The sequence below is a fragment of the Rhinopithecus bieti genome, unplaced genomic scaffold (assembly GCF_001698545.2).
Source record: "Rhinopithecus bieti isolate Rb0 unplaced genomic scaffold, ASM169854v2 scaffold_763, whole genome shotgun sequence".
NCBI lineage: Eukaryota > Metazoa > Chordata > Mammalia > Primates > Cercopithecidae > Rhinopithecus > Rhinopithecus bieti.
Window position 1 is genome coordinate 404,656 of NW_016803270.1, and position 18,592 is coordinate 423,247.

Here is an 18,592-nt window from a genome sequence, read left to right on the forward strand (position 1 = left end):
CTGTTCTCAGATACCTGACAAGAGTATTGGGTCCACAGAAGATTGGAATCATTGTTGTGTTTATGATGAAGTAATATAGGTGTATATAAAGCATCTTGGAATGTTTCAGCGGCTTTGACAGTTGAACAGAGATTCGGGTACTCTGCCCGAAACACTAAAGCTGCTTTGCCCGAACAGATAGTATTGACTTTAGGCCTTGAAGCACCAGTAAGAGTTAAACTAGAAGGGGGTTAAAATACTTAACAAAGAGTCAGAGTTTAGGTGAAAATGGATTACAGTAGCATGCCACCATGCCCAGCCCCACCTATTTTCACAGTGACATGCCCCTGTAATCCCAGCACTTTGGGAGGCCAAGGCAGCAGGATCATTTGAGCCCAGGAGTTCTAGACCAACCTGGGCAACATAGGGAGACCCCCATCTCTACAAAGAGTAAAAAGTTAGCTGGACATAGTGGTGCATACCTGTAGTCCCAGCTGCTAGGAGGGCTGAAGTGAGAGGATCCCTTGAGCCCAGGAGTTTGAGGCTGCAGTGAGCTATGATTGTGCCACAGAGCGATATCCTGTCTCCAAAAAAGAAAATAAAAGAAAATTGGTGGAATTTTTGTTTGTGAGTAATCTGATGTGTTGAGAGTTGTCAGTGGCCAGGGTGCATAGAACTTAGATTGGGTTATGGTTGTGAAAGTATCCAAATGTATAACATTAAGAGGCAATGTTGGTGAAAGAAGGGGTCTAGAGTGTCACATTGCTTCCTGTTGAATTAAAGTATAATGAAAATGGATTTGAGAAGAGAGAGATAAAAGAGAGCACGCTTAGTGAGGAGGGTGAGCAGGCTATTCCAGTAGAGAGAGAAAAAATTGGGAGATAGTAGGAGGTAGAATAAAAAAAAATGGTCTTGGTAATGATTAAGATGTGATTTTTGTATGAATGAGACATTAAAAATAGTTCACAGCAGTATGAGTAGAATGGAGGGACATGCCCCAGGTTTCTAGGAGGCTATGAAGAAAATGGGAGGCATGAAATGTGGATTGCTAAGAGAAATAGAGGAAGCTTCTTTGTTTTAATTTTTTAAATAGTAAAGGAGACTTCTGCCCAGTTGACTGCTGATAGGAAAGAGCTATTGCTCATGTCATAGGTCTTTTTGCTCAAAATTTAAAGTTAGGCCAGGCACGGTGGCTTACCCCTGTAATCTCAGCACTTTGGGAGGCTGAGGTGGGTGGATCACCTGAGGTCAGGAGTTTGAGACCAGCCTGGGCAACACGATGAAACCCCGTCTCTATTAAAAATACAAAAATTAGCCCAGTGTGGTGGTGTGCGCCTGTAGTCCCAGCTACCGCTGAGGCTGAGGAATGAGAATTGCTTGAACCCAGGAGACAGAGGTTGCAGTGAGCTGACACCATGCCATTGTACTCCACCCTGGGTGACAGAGCAAGACTCTGTCTCAAATAAATAAATAAATAAATAAATAAATAAATAAATAAATAAATAAAAGTTAGAATCTTGATTACTTGAATTACTAAGCCAAATTTCATCATGCTTCATATTTGATTTGTTCCTTCTGGAGTCTTTCAAAGACCCTCTGGTTTCTACTTACCTAAATGGTTTTCTGTTACTGGAATACATCTTGTTGCCAATAATCTGTTGGAAGAATAATCTTTCTTCCAACAGATTATTATGAATGTATTAAATAACTTTGGTCTTGATTCTTATCCCTGGGGATTCTCCTACTAAAATCTCTGTTCATGCTAAGAAACTCTTTATATTTGTTTGTTAGAGAAAATGATATGACTGGTGATTTTATTTTTTATCTCCTGCATGCATTGCTGTATGTAAGAAAAGAATGGAAGTGTTCATCAATTTTTAGCTGCTCTTTGACTTTTCTGTTAGGTTTGTATTATATTAGGTAAGGTGTTAATATACGATAACAACAGTTGCAAATGTAGAAATATATATGACCTTAAAAATAAAAGGGAATTTAAGGGTTAATCTTTAGTCTGTGGTGAGTTGCTTTTGCTGGAATAATATTGCTTGGGGACTTCCTATGAATAAGTAGATAAAAATTAGACCAGAGTTTCATGATTTCTTTTCAATTCCCCATGTGATTATAAATTTGCCAGATTGTTAATATTTGAACTTTAATAACGGTTCTGTGAGTTGTAAAACACCACTATGATTTTAAGGTGGTCTGGAAAACCTAGGTAGTTGTTGCATAATTTGACTTAACTACTTGAAACTCTGGTTCTCATAAAAACAATTTTGATAATAGTAATAACATTACTAGCTTTTTAAAAACACACCCAAATTCAATTGTGTATGTATTTGTGTATATGTGAATCATTGTGCTATATTTAGGGTACTTTTGGTTAATAACAGTAATTACAAGAATTATTCCTTTTCAAATTTTATAAAACATTTTAATTGACAAAAATGTATCTATTATGCATTACTTGATTTGAAATATATATATATTTGTGTATATGTATTATGGAATGGCTAAGTTGAGCTAATTAAGACATGTAATACCTCACATACTTCATTTATTTTGTGTGGCGAGAACACTTAAAATCTGTTTTCTTAGTAGTTTTCAAGTATGCAGTATATTGTTATTAACTACAGTCACTGTGTTACACAGCAGATCTCTTGAACTTATTACTCCTAATGGAAATTTTGTATACTTTTACCAACACATCCCCACCCACCCACCATCCCCCTAACCCCAGGTAACCACAATTCCACTCTCTACCAAATTTGATGAGTTCAGTGTTTTTAGATTCCACAATGAGTGAGATCATACAGTATTTGTCTCTCTGTCCCTGGCCTATTTCACTTAACATAATGTCCTCCACTATCGTTGATGTTGCCACAGTGATAGATTTCTTTCTTTTTAAAGGCAGAACAGTATTTTGTTGTGTGTGTGTGTGTGTGTATGTATGTATCTGTGTATTACACATTTTTCTTATTCAGGGTCTATTGATAAACAACAAGATAGGTTGATTCCGTATCTTGGCTAATGTAAATAGTGCTGCAATAAACATGTGAGTGCAGCTATCTCTTCAACATACTGATTGCATTTTCTATGGATACATGCCCAGTGGTTGGATTGCTAGGTTATATAATAGCACTGTTTTTTAACTTTTTGAAGAACCTCTATACCCCTTTTCATAATGGCTGTACTAATTTATATTCCCACCAACAGAATGCAAGGATTCCCTTTGTCCTCATCCTCTTTAGCACTTGTTATCATTCATCTTTTTGATAATAGCCATTCTAACAGGTGGAAGGTGATATGTCATTCTGGTTTTAATTTGCAATTCCCTGATGATTAGAAATGTTAAGCATTTTTCATATACCTGTTGGCTATTCATATGTCTTCTTTTGAGAAATGTCTATTCCGATTCTTTGCCCATTTTTAAATTGAGTTATTTGTTTTCTTTTTGTTAAGTTGCTTGAGGTTTTTTTTTGTATTTATTTTGGATATTAATATCTTATGAGAGATATAATTTCCCAATATTTCTTCTGTTCCATATATTGTCTTTTTACTCTGTTGATTGTTTCCTTAGCTATACAGAAGCTTTTTAGTTTAGTTTGATGCAATCTTGTTTGTGTATTTTTGCTTTTGTTACCTGTGCTTTGGGTTCATATCTGATAAGAACTAGCATGTCTTGAATTTTACCCCTCTAAGTTCTTTATGTACATTATTTTTAAACAGATCCTATGGGGTAGACGTTAGGATTATTACATCAATTTTCTGGATGAGGAACTTGAGTTATGAACACCATATTATTTGCTAAAGGTCACACAGTAAATATACCTTGGCTTTAAATCTCAGCCTTTTTAACTTTAAAATCCATGATATTATCTACTAAATTATAACTGCATAGACAAAGGTGGATTATTCATAAACCGAGATTCCCAGGGGTGAGAGTGGGTGTCCCTGGATGTGCTGTGGGAAGTCTGTGAAATCTGTTCCTTCCTTAGGGCCCTTGGTCTGGTCCTCTGCCTGGAAATTGCTTTACCCAGCTATCCCCTTGCTTAATTCTCCTGGATCCTTCAAGTCTTTACTTGAATTTCACCTCCTCACTGAGACCTTCTCTGACCTCTGTTTACAACTTTATCTTGCTGCCTCTGCGATGTCCTCACCTCTTCAAAATTCTATATTCCTGGGTCTTCTTACCTTACTCATTTTTAATAGCACTAGCATACATACAGTTCTTTACATTTATTGTATATTTTCTTTCCCTGCCTATTAAAATATGAGTTTCAGAAGGGCAGAAATCTTTTCTGTTTTGTTCACTCATCTGTTCTAAGCACCTGGGATGGCCCTTAGCATATCATAGGCATTCAGTAATTGAATAAATAAGTGAATGATTCAGGGTGAGAATTCTCTCTGAATTCATAAATAAGATATATTGTTTAATGAGCTTGCAGCTAGGAAAAGTGTTCATGGCTTTTAGCGATTTTCACTTTAACAGACCAGACCCAAAGTTTACTTCAAGCCATAGTGATCCCTATGCTTTTACAATGAAAGAAAAAAAATGATGCTCATTTCAGGTTGGTATATGAACGCATAGGGCAATCTACATTAATAACTAGGTATAAGGTATTTATAACTAATATATATAATCATTACTAGATTATTCTTTAAAATAATTATATTTTATATTTACTTTAAATATTATAATTACTTTTAAATATTTAAATAAAAACAAGTTATTGGACAAACTTATTAATAACCAGTACAATAACTCTGTATAAATACACATTAATCAGTTAATAATTCGTAAATGCTAGTTTCAGTTTGCCAGTTTTCCTTGGGATCATTTTGGAAAGATAAATTAAGTCTTTGCATGTCATTTTTGTTTTGTTTTGTTTTGTTTTGTTTTGTTTTTTAATACATTTTATGAAATAATGCTTTAAAACAAAAACCCTTATATGTTACTAAAAATTAAACTTAAAAGGAGGGTATTAAAAAACATATCACAGAAAATATTTATGTATATACTCTTTGCCTATGTATGAACAGTATGTTTATTAGCCAAGAGAAAGATAATTCCACTGACATGAAACACCCCAAATTTCTTCATTTAGAAAGTAGTTTTAGAGATAGCAATCAGTAGTCCAAACAACTGCACTGGGCCCCTGTCAGAGATTAGGGTTTGGTCTATTAAAAAAATCTTTTCTTGCTGGAACTGGCTTCCTGCAACTCAATGGTTTCTGGGAAGCTCATTTACCAGATGCTCGCTGGATCCCAGAACGTGCCGTGGTCAGCTAAGTGCACGGAAGACTATACACTAAGCTCCAGCGCCGCTCACACCACGCGGACGGGACGTCATAGCACACCGATTTCTGATTCTAACAGGACAGCTATCCCGTGGGAGGGCAGCGATTTCTTCATCGGCCACGTCCTGAAGAGTTTTTGGCAAAATGGTATTCTTCCTGAGTGAATTAATACGTAGCCTCTCATCTGCGTATTCATAGGCCATTTTTCGTCTCTTCACATCGCGCCACATTCTCCAGTCTACGTAGTGACTTCGAACTTGGCCTGAAGCTGATGAAGGAACCATCTGCTTCAACGTCCGAAGCAACGAACCCAGCATGAAGGCCGCCATGTTGTCCCTTTTGTTTTGTTTTGAGACGGGATCTTGCTTTGTTGCCCAGGCTGGAGTGCAGTGGCATGATCACAGCTCACTGCAGCCTTGAGCACCCAGGCTCAAGCAGTTCCACCTCAGCCTCCCGAGTAGTTGGGACCATGGGTGCACACCACCACGCTTGGCCAATTTTTTTTTTTTTTATTTGTAGAGATGAGGCCTTGTGATGTTGCCTGGGCTGGTCTCAAACTCCTGGGCTCAAGCAATCCCCCACACTTTGGCCTCCCAAAGTGTTGGGATTACAGACGTGAGCCACTACTCCTGGCCTGTTTTGCAGTTTAAAATTACGGATTGAAGACTATTAAAATTTGTTCTGAACATATTAACATGCTTATATTTTTGAATGTCACCATTTAAGACAAGAAACCGAACTGTGGGATTTAATGCTTACATATTTGTTATAAATACACAGTACAAATTGCCACGGTAGTCTTTGTCTTCTATTTGTACATGCAAGTGATGTGTTTTTATTAATTTCTACAAGAATCATTGTACATGTACATGTAAAATATGTAACAAAGTTGATTAGGCAGTGACCATCGAGAGAGGACTCCTGTTGTCAGTCATTTAAATAGTTGCCCATAATGCTGCACATTCAGTAAACTTAAAAGCAGGAACCCTTGTGTGGATGCAAACATAGTGAGGCCCAAAGAATTCCAGGATCATGATCTCTGAGTCATTTGTTTAACTGTTTCATCCTCTTTAAGATCATATACCCTTATCTTGGGCATCTGTCTCCCATGTATAAACTGATTGTTAAAAGTTTGAATGTTCTTGATCAGAGTGAATAATTTACTGAAACAAGTAGGAATAAAGAAATCCCTCTTTAGGTATCTACAGAAATATTTGCACGTGAATAAGGATGCTAATTGTAGCAGTAAAGACAAGGTGCTAGAAACAGGCTTAAGTGTCCATTAATGGAGGAGTGACTAAATCAGTGATTTTATATTTGCACTGTGGGGATACTCTGCAGCTATTAAAACAATTGATTTTGCCTGGGCAATATAGTGAGCCTTTATCGCTATAAAAATTTTAAAAATACCAGACGAGTGTGGTGGCATGCATCTGTAGTACTAGCTACTCTGGAGGCTAAGGTAGAGGAATCACTTGAGCCCAGAAGGCAGAAGCTGCAGTATGCCAAGATTGTACCATTGCACTCCAGCCTGGCTGACAGAGCAAAGCAAGACTCTGTCTCAATCAATCAATTAATCATTCAATATGGTTGAGGTAAAAATAAATTCGTAGGTATTGAAATATTTGCAACACATGTTGTTAAGTAAAAAGAAAAAGTTTTACATAATTTGTATGTTTTAATTCTTGTGAAAAGTTGCATTTGAGTATATGGGTATGTCCTATATATAAAACAATAGAGAATTGTTTTCCAAATTGTAATGATGGTTAATTCTTTCTGAAGGGAGAGTTGAAATAGAAATGTAGGGTGAAATATTGTATTTTATATATTTTACCACTAATTAAATATTTTATGAAACTACTTAATAATGACAGAATACTACCTAGTAACTCCTTAATATTTAGAACATTTTCTAAATAGACCTACATACACTCCAAACTGAAATAGATTGGTTTTCCCTGCCTTAAATAATGTTTCTTTGCACATTACTTCTTTTCTTTTCTTTTCTTTTTTTTTTTGTTTGTTTTGTTTTTGAGACAAAGTCTCACTCTGTCACCCGGGCTGGAGTGCAGTGGCGCAATCTCAGCTCACTGAAACCTCTGCCTGCTGGGTTCAAGCAGTTCTCCTGTCTCAGCCTCCCAAGTAGCTGGGACTACAGGCATATGCCACCATGTCTGGCTAATTTTTGTATTTTTAGTAGAGGCAGGGTTTCACCATATTGGTCAGGCTGGTCTTGAACTCCTGACCTCAGGTGATCTGCCTGCCTCGGCTTACCAAAGTGCTGGGATTACAGGCATGACCCACTGCACCCAGCCTGTTTCTTTGCATTACTTCTTATCCATTCTCCCCTCAACACCGAACCTTTGCTTTTATTTATAATTTACTTGATGACAAATTTTAAGATTTTAATATTCAACAGTTATTATGGTTTTTAAATTTAATTTTATGAACACATGTCTTCTATTAAAACTTATAGGCTAAGTGCAGTGTCTCATGCCTGTAGTCCCAGCACTTTGGGAGGCTTAGGCAGTTGGATTGCTTGAACCCAGGAGTTCGAGACCTGCCTGGGCTGGGCAACAAAGTTAGACCTTGTCTATGCAAAAAAATACAAAAATTAGCCAGTTATGGTGACATGTGCCTGTAGTTCCAGCTATTCAGGGGGCAGAGGCAGGAAGATTGCTTGAGCCCAAGAGGTGGAGGCTGCAGTGAGCTGTGATTATGCCACCGCACTCCAGTCTGAGTGACAGAGAAAGACACTGTCTCCAAAAAATACAGAAATTCTAAAGCTCTCTCAGGGGACAAGGTTGGAGTTACTTGCCCTCTGAAAGTGGAACACACTAGACAAATGTTTTTATGTCAGCTACAATGATTTGAAGTTAGTCACTCGATAAAGACTAGTGAGTTAAACATTTCTGAAACAGATTTAGGTAATTTTCTAAAGATTAATACTCATGAATATTTAAGTAGACCTCTAATTTATTTGCTCATGTTTGTGAGATACAAGATTAAGGCTTGCAGATTAACAGTTATTTCACATTCCCATTGGAAATGTGGTTAATGTGCAAAATAAAGAATATATGCTGGGTGTGGTGGCTCATACCTGTAGTCCCAACACTTTGGGAGGCCTACGTGGGCAGATCGCTTGAGCCTAGGAGTTCAAGACTGGTCTGGGCAACATGGTGAAACTGCATCTCTACAAAAATATAAGAATTAGCCAGGCGTGGTGGTGAGTGCCTGCACTTCCAGCTACTCAGGCGGCTGAGGTGGGAGGATCGCTTGAGCCCGGGAGGTCTAGTATGCATTGAGCTAAGATCAAGCCACTGCACTCCAGTCAGGCGATGAAACAGGACCGTGTCTCAAATAGTAAATATGTAAAAATAAAGAATATATAATATAATCATGCATGGCACTTTACTGTCTTGAAAAGTTAAATGATAGACACTTAAAATTTACTTTTTAAATTTTGAAGTTTACTATTCTTGCTTTTAGAGTGTAGAATTACACTCTTTTTTCAGTTAGGACAAATTGTTGAAAATGAATAGCTATGAAATAGATTTATTTTTATGAACTTAAGTTTTAATAAATAATGCTTTTACTGAAAGAAGATGTTGTATATTTAATTTCTAAAATTTTATTTTAGACTTGTCTTGCTACTTTCTCCAGACTCTGAAAGAAGAACTTTATTTTTTCTGGATGGGTCATTGGTCATGTTTCCTCTGTTGAAATTTTTTATAAAATCACATTGGTAACTTGGTTAAGGAAGGATATTTCTATTTGTACCACATTGAAAAGTACCTGTGGAATTTAGAATGAGCCTATTTTCTGCTTTTTGTGGTGAAAAGTCAGAAAAGCTGAACAGTAATAAATGCAGTTGGTAATTGAAAACCATTAAGACAAATGCACTCATTATTTCCTTTCAAAAATTTCCTCAAGTTCAAGATAAATCCAAACAATCGAAATTACATTTTCTTTATTTTGAAAATAATTATCCATTACCTTCAAATCACCTTTAAGAATTTCTGTTGCAACTTAAACATAATTATTCAAAAATAAGAAAAAAATCATTAGAGAAGAGACACAATGTTGGTGGTTCATAGGTGAAAGGGTATGATGTTGAGCATATTCTTTCAATTTCCTTGAGGTTTGAAGTTTTCCCAAATAAAAATTTTGAGCACAGGAAATTCAGTGTAAACCATGTTCTTTTCTGTGACTTTTTAAAACTGCAAAGTGAATTTATTCTTACCTGAATATTGTAATCGCCTGATGGGTTCTTCATTCCCGCTGCACAGACAAAATCAGTCCACTGAGACCACAGCATTACAGTAGAGAAAGTTTAATTGACACAGTGCTGGTTCATGCTGAAGAACTGGAGTTATAACTTAAGTCAGTCTCCCGGAAGGCTTGAAGCTTAGGGTTTTTGTGGACAATTTGGTGGGCAGAGGGCTGGGGAATGGGTGCTGCTTATTGGTTGGGGATGAAATCATAGGGGTGGGGGAATCATTCCTAATGCCTCTGGGTGGGACCACAGGATCTATTGAGTTATGAGTAAAGGGTCCCCTGTTATCATCCTTGCTTTAAAGTTAAACTATAAACTAAATTCCTCCCAAAGTTAGCTTGGCCTATGGCCAGGAATGACCAAGGACAGTTTGGAGGTCAGAAGCAAGATGAAGTCAAGTATGTCAGATTCCTACTGTTATAATTTTGCAAAGACATTTCAATCTGGCCATTGTAGTTTGTGATATAATACCATCTTTTTTAAAGGTATTTAAAGTCACAAAATTCATACACTATTTTATTTGCAGCCATCTCTATTCGTTCATAGTCTCACCTTCCATATTCTCTCTCTGGCAAATGGATGTCAATGTTAATACTGGGCAGTGTGTGGTTAGGTTTTCATTTTCATTTTGCATTAGGTCGTTCCCTTAGTAATCCAGTGCATTCTGGACAACTGAACGCTAGAGTCAGGGACTGAGCTAGATGCTGTAGGTGCAAAGATGCCTGAGGGAAGCCTGGCCCTGATAGGTGCTTAATGAAGAGCTGTTTGCTCACTGTTAATATAGAACCTCTCATCTCTGCAGGCTGCCTTTTTCTGACATGGTCTCATTTTGATCAGGCAACTCATGTTGTTTGTTGTTAGTGATGTTGTCTGCAAAGTCCCCCCTGCCCTCCTTGTATTGGTGTGAAGTGTCACTGAAACGGGCCACTCCTCTGGACCTCTTTTAAGAGTGCATCTAGTCTAGTTATGTCTGCTCAAAGCATAGCTGACTGTGACATGACAAGATTTGAGTTATTGTGGGACTCTCTCTGCTCCTTCCCTACCTGTGACGCCTTCCCCAGTAAACTCTATTTCCTATTTACATCTTGTGATTTTGGCAATGTGTATTTTGCACTCTCTTTGCAAGTGGTGTGTCCTATTCTTAAGTAGCTCTCTTTTGAGGAGGGTAGACCTACATACACGTAGACAGCTGACTTCGTGGATTGATAGTACAGACAGGAGATGGATTATCTAACTACTCTGAGCTGCAGTTCTCTGTTCCTAGAATAGGAACAGCATGTGTATAGTGCCTGGCGGATTCATGAAGGCTTTTAAATCTATGACCACTCAGTTAATGCTTTCTGTCCTCCTACCCATCTTTACCCTCTGAGGGTACCCTCCATGTAAAGTTGTTTTTAGTATTTAAGTGTAATATCCGTAAGATAAACTGTTTTCTCCAGACGGTGTGTATGCACTTAACAGGTATACTTGTAAAACACCAAATAGCAATTCTGTGTTCGGGACCACTTTGCTGATGGGTAGATTTTGGAGTGCAATGCCACCCCAAGTTGTGTCCCTTCCAAGTGCCTGCTTTCCTTAATCCCACTTTGGTGCCATAACTATGAGCAGAGGCACTGTGCTGTTTAATCCCTTTCTACTGGTCTTTTATGCAATTCAGGTTCCTTTTTAGATAAGAATTGTTCTTTGCTGTTTGACTGGTTTGTTTTAAATTCATTGGTTGATAGCATTGCATTTGTTGGTTCAAGTAACATTTAAACATGTGATATATGAATAGGCTTTCTAGAATGCAAAACAATACATATAAAAGCAATAATCTGGCCAACTATGAGTATGATTCAGAGTGTTGATACTTTATATTATTGGTTTTGCTTATTTATTGATCTTCTAGGAACTCTTTCTTTTCTTTTTAATGGTACTCAAGTACCACTTCATTCACTTGGCTGGCTTCTCCCTTCTCCTGAGCTGACTGTGCATGTGTCTTCCCAAGTCTGTGTTCAGTGACACTATATTGGTTGCCAGGGTGGGTGTGTTTGTGCCACAGGTATCAACAAACACTACATATAAGGCTCCCCCCCTCCTTTTTTTTTTTTTTGGAGATTCTATTAGATGTTTATTAGCACGCTCCTGGTTCTCTCATTTCTTCATACCAGTTCCTATGCATTGGTGGTTGTTCCTCCAGAAGTTGGTGGTTCTTCCTCCTGGTCATGGCTTTAACAGTCTGTTTCTTGCATAGATTGTTGTTTTTCACCTGTAAGATCAAACTTCTGGTTACTGCAAATGAATCTGCATGTCTGCATCTGCGTGTCTGGTCTGCCTACCACCATTCCTCTCCCCATGAGTCCCTGGAAGAGTTGTGATATGGAGGCACTTGGGGAGGTCTTTTCAGTTTCCTTTTCCCAGTACTTACTTAGTGATGTTGCTTTAAAATTTTTTTTTATTTTTTCCTAAATATATAATACATATGCATGCAATATTTTGTTATATCCATAAAAGGTATAATGATCAGGGTACTGGGCATGTCCATCACCTTGAGTATTTACCATTTCTCTGGGTATGTTTCAAGTCCTCTCTACTTTCTGTTTTGAAATATGCAATAGATTGTTTATATTTTCTTTTAATTTTTTGTTTATAGAGACTGAGTCTCACTGTGTTGCCCAGACTGGTTTTGAACTCCTGGGCTCAAGCGATCAGCCCATCTTGGCCTCCTAAGTGCTGGGATTACAGGTGTGAGCCCACACTCAGCCAGATTGTTGTTAATTGTGGTCAGTAGATTCAGCTTTTATAGAAACCTTAGGGTTTTGCCCCGAGGATGTGATTTAAAACTGATCCTTTCCAACTTCTCAGTCCTATCTGAGTTGCAAGGCCAACTGAGTGTTCCTTTAGGAAATTTTATGGCCAGCAACATCATGGGGTTTTAAGTGCCTTCAGAAGACAGCTGAGCCATAGCAGTGCTCTTCTTGGGCATGTGGATACAGTAGACATGCTTCTATTTTTTAAATATGATTTGTACTCTGTACCTTGATGATATTTATTTCTCTTCCCTGCACCCCCCCCCCCCCTTTTTTTTTTTTTAAGAGCGAGGATCTTGCTCTGTCACCCAGGCTGGAGTCGCTCTGGCACCCAAGCTGGACTGCGGTGGCATGATTATAGCTCACTGCAGTGTAGACCTTTGGGGCTCAAGTGATCCTTCCACCTCAGCCTCCTGAGTAGCTGGGACTATAGGCAGGTTTTACCACCCCCAGCCAGTTTTTGTGTGTGTGTTTCTTTGTTGTAAAGACAAGGTCTCACTGGGTTGCCCAGGCTAGATGGGGTTTCTTTTAAACTGTCAGAAGAAATGATATAGTTAACTATTAATCTCGTTGACCTTGTCAATTGTTGAACTCAACTACTTTGACATTTGCAATATTATTACTAGTATCACAAGTTTTCTCATGGTTTAATGATTCTTTTAGGGTAGAATTTTACTAATATCTGACTTGCTACTCTAAAGAATATTTATAGTCATCAACTTGCTCCCCCTTTCCCTTGCACTTCCAATGTTTTAAAAAAATCCTCATATATAGGGGTGATTTTCAGAATGATAGAGAACAGAGCCAAAATGGTTTGGCCACATGAGGAGTGGGTTTCCTACTTAATGTCCAAGGCACAGACCTAAGTCTGTGAAACTCAGCATGGTGATACAGACCTGTGAGGCAGGCAACTCGGGACCCTTAGAGATAAAGAAGAATCTGGACAAAAGAGCTATGAGACTTATTTTAGATATTGACTAATGACAGATTCAGGGATTTGAATAGGAAATAGTATCTGGTATTCAAAAGGTTTCTCGAATAAGTGGGGAAAAAAATAAAAAAGAAAAAGAAAGGTAGAGCTGGCCCTTGAAACGCTAATCTGAATAACAAAAGACTGAGCTGACTTTCCAGGAAAGTGTGAAAGGCTTCTGAACTCACTTTCCTTGTCTTTGTCTTTGTGTGACTGTACTGCCCATTGTTCCTACACACAATTAAATACATCCATGCTCTAGAGTCCAGTGTTAATGCATAGATGTGATGGTTTTTAAAAATATACCTACAGTCCGATATTTTAAAATTGACTTTAGTTTCTTATCAGTTACAAAGTCTAATTAATATATATTATAGATCTGAAGGGCTGCCTAATAAACTTTTTTTCAAGAGAGAAAATTTCTGTTGCTAGTAACCCAGTTCACCCTAGTCTATTATTTGGAGAACAAATAAGCAGTCATCTCGATCGTCTTTTATCTGAACATTTTAAGAGTAAACGTTTCAAGAGTAAAACAGTTCTGATCCCCCAGTATGACCTAAACAAATATTTCAAATCTTTTATTTTTGTAAGTGAAAGTAGTATCTTCTTTATTTTCTATTTCTTATTTGTCCTATGTATCATTTGTTTAATCATTTTTCTAAAAATTATAATGTCTCTTTCTCTGAGGCATCTCTTTCTGGTAAATATTGATATGAAAATGTTTCATATAAAGTGAGCTGAAGTTCTTTTAGTCCATTTGTAAATATGAGTCCCGGATTTAATTAAATCCTAAGGGAAGAACCTGAGGAAACCAAAAGTGCTAACATAATTGGGCCAAATTATGTAATCAAAAGCAAATGATATGGTTATTAAATCTAATGAAATGATTTTCCCAGCATTTAATTCATTTCTCTGATTCAAGGTATTTTAGTAATAAATAAGTTTGTTGAAATGGACGTTCTGTGCTGTCACCACTTTTAAACAGTTCTTTTCTCAAGACCATTTCTGGTTAGAAATATTTCTAAAGGTTACACCTTAATGCACATAGTGGATGTCTGCTGGGGCTGGGAGAAAAGGAAGGTGGAGCAGGAGGTGGTGTGTGGGTCCTTATGAAAGCGGAGGGAAAGGAATGAAGACACTACATTGCTTTTTAAAAAGTGTTATTCTCTTGTTTCAGCATCTTCATTTTACATAAAATGAAAACATGCCATTGCTTGGTAAAATCTGTATGATATCTAAGGGATTAATGGCTAGTTTGGCTGGTGCCGGGGTTCATGCCTGTATTCCTAGCACTTTGAGAGGCCAAGGTGGGAAGATTGCTTGAGGCCAGGGCTTAGAGACCAAAATGGGCAACATACTGAGACCCAGTTTGTACAAACATTTAAAAAATTGGCCAGGTGTGATGGTGCACATCTTTAGTCCTAGCCACTCAGGAGGCTGAGGCAGGAGGATTGCTTGAGCCCAGGAGTTTGAGGCTGCAGTAAGCTATGATTATACCACTGCACTCCAGCCTAGGTGACAGAATAATGAGACCCTGTCTCTTAAAAAAGGAGGAAATATACACACGCATACACAGCACACACACACACACACAGACACACACACACGATTAGCTTATAAAGATTTTGTTAAAATATTTAGAAAAAAAGTCTTGATACATAGATAAACTTGCAAAAGAGTATATGGAATCATTCCACAAATGTGATTGTATTACGGTTTTTCAGAGAAACAGAACTGGTAGAATGGAGATTATATTTACCTATCTATATATATAGATATGTATCTCTTTAGATATATACAGATATATACACACATATAACGTTTACTATAAGGAATTGGCTCATGTGATTATGAAGTCTGAAAAGTCCCAAGACCTGCAGTCACCAAGGAGGACCCCCAGGAGAACCAGTGGTGTAAGGATCAGCCCAAATGCCTGCAGCTCTAGTCCCCCAGAAGATCTGATACTTCAGTCCAAAGGCAAGAAAAGACCAGTATCTCTTCTTCCTCAGCCTTTTTGTTCTATTCAGGTCTCCAAATGATTGAATGATGCTCATCCACATTAGGGAGGACACTGGACTTTTCTCAGTTTACTGAATTAAATGTTAATCTCTTTCAGAAACACCTTGGCAGACACATCCAGAATAATGTTGGGCCAAATGTCTGGGTGTCATGGGACCCAGTCAAGTTGACATATAAACTTAACTTTCACTATGATATCTTCAATCTCACTTGCAATCTTAAATTCCAGCTAGAATAGCAGCAAGACTTTTTGCTGATAGATTAAAGGGGAAAAGGGGTATGTGTGTCTTTTTGTCTATCTCCCTATCTCCCTCCTCCCCCATCTCTGTCTATTAGAGCAGCTGGCTAAGAACTGAGAAGGATCTAAGATATTATCCTACTTGCAGGCTAACAAGTTAGCCTGCCTTGGTTTCATGGTTGCTGACCGAAGACATGAGGCTCCTAGGTCAGAGATGAGAAATTGTATTACTCTTAGCACAGCATGCAACGTAAGCATCAGCATATTTGGTTCAGTTCTCCCTACTCTCTTGACCTATGGAAGTGATGCCCTTGGGCCCAGATGGATGCCTGCATGCTCTATGGGTAATGTTACAGGAGAGGACTCTGAGCTGAGGAATCTATTATAATGGCCATAAGCAAGACTCACTGCCCTTGGCCCTGGAGGGAGACACTGTGTCTGTCTCCCACGGCTCATCTCTGTACAGATACCTTTGAAAAGCAAGTCCAGAACAAAAGCAATCAGTGCCTCTGTTTGCAAGACATGCAGATTTTTAAGAGACAAATGGAGAATTGTCTCTTAACACAGAAAATAAAAGTTGTGAGATGAACAGTTTAATAAGAGGCTGGTAATGATATCAATTGGCTTGGTCATTTTTGAAAGTAGTTTGATACTGGCTACCTTAAAACGATCATGCCATTTAAACATTATGTTATAGACTTCCTTCAAAGAAATGAATCCTAAATATTGAAATGTTTTTATTTAGAAATCTATCAGTTACTGGAGTTGAAATGTTCTTTGATGAGTGAATTGTGAAACGATGATATATTTACCTGATAGAATATTGAATCATTAAAACTTGTTTCTTTAATGATTGCAGTATTTATATTTTATTATTACTATGTAAGAAAAGAAAAACCTATATTATCTCAAAAAACTGGAAGTAAACACCAAAGGTAAGAGGAAAAGACAGAAATCATCTCACATCAGTACAACGGTATCCTGGAGAGCCTGGTGTTCTTTAATCACTGTAACCAAACTTTTGTGCCACAGAAGATAAAGGACACTTATTTTTTAAAACAAATATGTTATCAAATTCCCATTTTCTTTTTTAAATTTATCTAGAGGGTGGTGTTAGCACCTAGTTAGCCCTTAATAGTTACAAGACAGTTTTCTGAGTACTTCAATTAGCTCATTTGATTTTTATGGAAACTCTGAGATAGATACTATTACTTTCCACAATTTATAAATGAGTAAACTGAGGCACAGAGAAGTTAAATAACTTGTCAAAATGATTCTGCATGCAAAATCCATGTTTTTTTTTGTTACTGTGCTCAGCTGTCATATCAAATACAACATGTGTAATACTTTATAGTATTTGTTTAATATCTTATTTTTTGTTTCACATTTGTATCATATACTGGGAATTAAGGACAATGCAATAAATACATAGCTAATGAGTTTTATTTTCAAAAGAAAAGTAAGTGTTACTCTGGTAAGTAAGCCACTTCTGAAAAGAGATTGATTAGTCTGAATAAAATCATGTCAACTAGAGGGTGGCCACTTGGTCACTAGTGTATCGTGGGAGAACCCTGAACAGTGCAGACACACTTCTTGCAAAACAAGCGGTGCCGGTGTTCCTGGCATGGTGGTATCTGCTTGAGTGGTCATCTGGGATAAATATGTATGGGAATGTGGCAGATGACGGCAGGTGAGGTGCTGGGACTAGTTATTAGATTCAGTGATTCTTATTAAGCATCAATATGTAAATCTTCCTACGTGGATCATTGATGACAGGCAAAATGGAAGAAGAATGTGAAGACAAATTGCAGTGTACTTTTGGATGTTGGATCAAATATCTTCCAAGAGGATTCCTTCATGTTCTGGAATCCTAATAATCAATGAGAAGACTTACATATTGGAACTGAATTTTAAGATTCCGTTATGCATGGAACTGGTGCAAAGATGCATACTTTTTGTTGTTCTCTGTGGTTAGATAGCTTTCATAAATCAGCACCATCTGTTCTTCTTTTGCTTTTGGTTGTGTGGAGTCATGTTGTGTACGTAGCAAGACAGGAGGCATTTCATTTCTCTGGGAAATGGAAATTTCATGGACTGTGTTACATACTGCATTTGATCAGTACTAGCTTGAGATAAGAATAGTAGGAATCTGGTTGAGGGGATGACGCTCATATACAGTAATTACATTACAGGCACTGAATAATTCTTCATAGACTCCTAAATAATTTGATGTTGAGCTCTGTTCAGTAGAGCATAGTTTATATTATAAGGAACTGGACTTTGTCTAAAAGTATAACAAGTATTAATTTCCCTCTACAAGGGAATATTTTAATTATAAAATATCTCATTTTGCTATATATTGTTATATTATTATATCTTACCTAATATTGTCTTTTCTAAAAGTATTTGTATTTTTTCATGAATGTTTTTATTCTGGCAGAATGTAATGATCATGAATTAAAATGGTATTACACATTTCCTGATTTTATTTCTTTGGAAGGTTGCTATAGATTTATCATTTTGAATTGTGAAGACCTTTCTCCCACAGATGTTTTCAATTGTTTTCCATATATGATGGGAAATTACTTTTTCCTGGCAATTCGGCCAGTTAATCAAGTAGTTGGGACATTAACACGAACGCCTTCTGGAATCCTATTTGTGATACCTAGGAGACTTGGAAACAGATTCCCTTTGGAATTATTTTTCACCAAATGTAATCCAAAGAAAAAGTGCTTTAATTCACTCTGTCAACATCCTAATAAATATTTTCTCTAGGATACCATAGCTCACTAATAGTTAACATGTCTCTCATTAAGTTAGGAAAATCTTGGAGGGATTCTAAAAGTATGAAAAGAACATTTCATTGAGTGATTTTAGCAATATATTTGAACTGATTAAAATATTTTACTGTTATGAATAATTTTTTAAAAGCATTTGACAGAAAATATTTGTAAATTGTACCATGAGAATTTTCATGTTTTTTTTGCTTTTCTAAAGCATCAAAATCAAAGATAGTGTGTAGGA

The 18,592-nt window shown here is 37.2% G+C and overlaps 1 protein-coding gene and 1 pseudogene across 25 annotated transcripts in view; one reads left to right on the forward strand and one right to left on the reverse strand.

Moving 5' to 3' along the window:
* The window catches only part of PARD3 (par-3 family cell polarity regulator), a 724,849-nt gene that overhangs the window by 404,649 nt on the left and 301,608 nt on the right, over nt 1–18,592 (forward strand). The window lies entirely within an intron of this gene.
* On the reverse strand, nt 5,217–5,607 carry LOC108529364 (28S ribosomal protein S14, mitochondrial pseudogene; annotated as a pseudogene). Its single transcript, XR_001885511.1, has one exon. The product of XR_001885511.1 is annotated as a 28S ribosomal protein S14, mitochondrial pseudogene (transcript).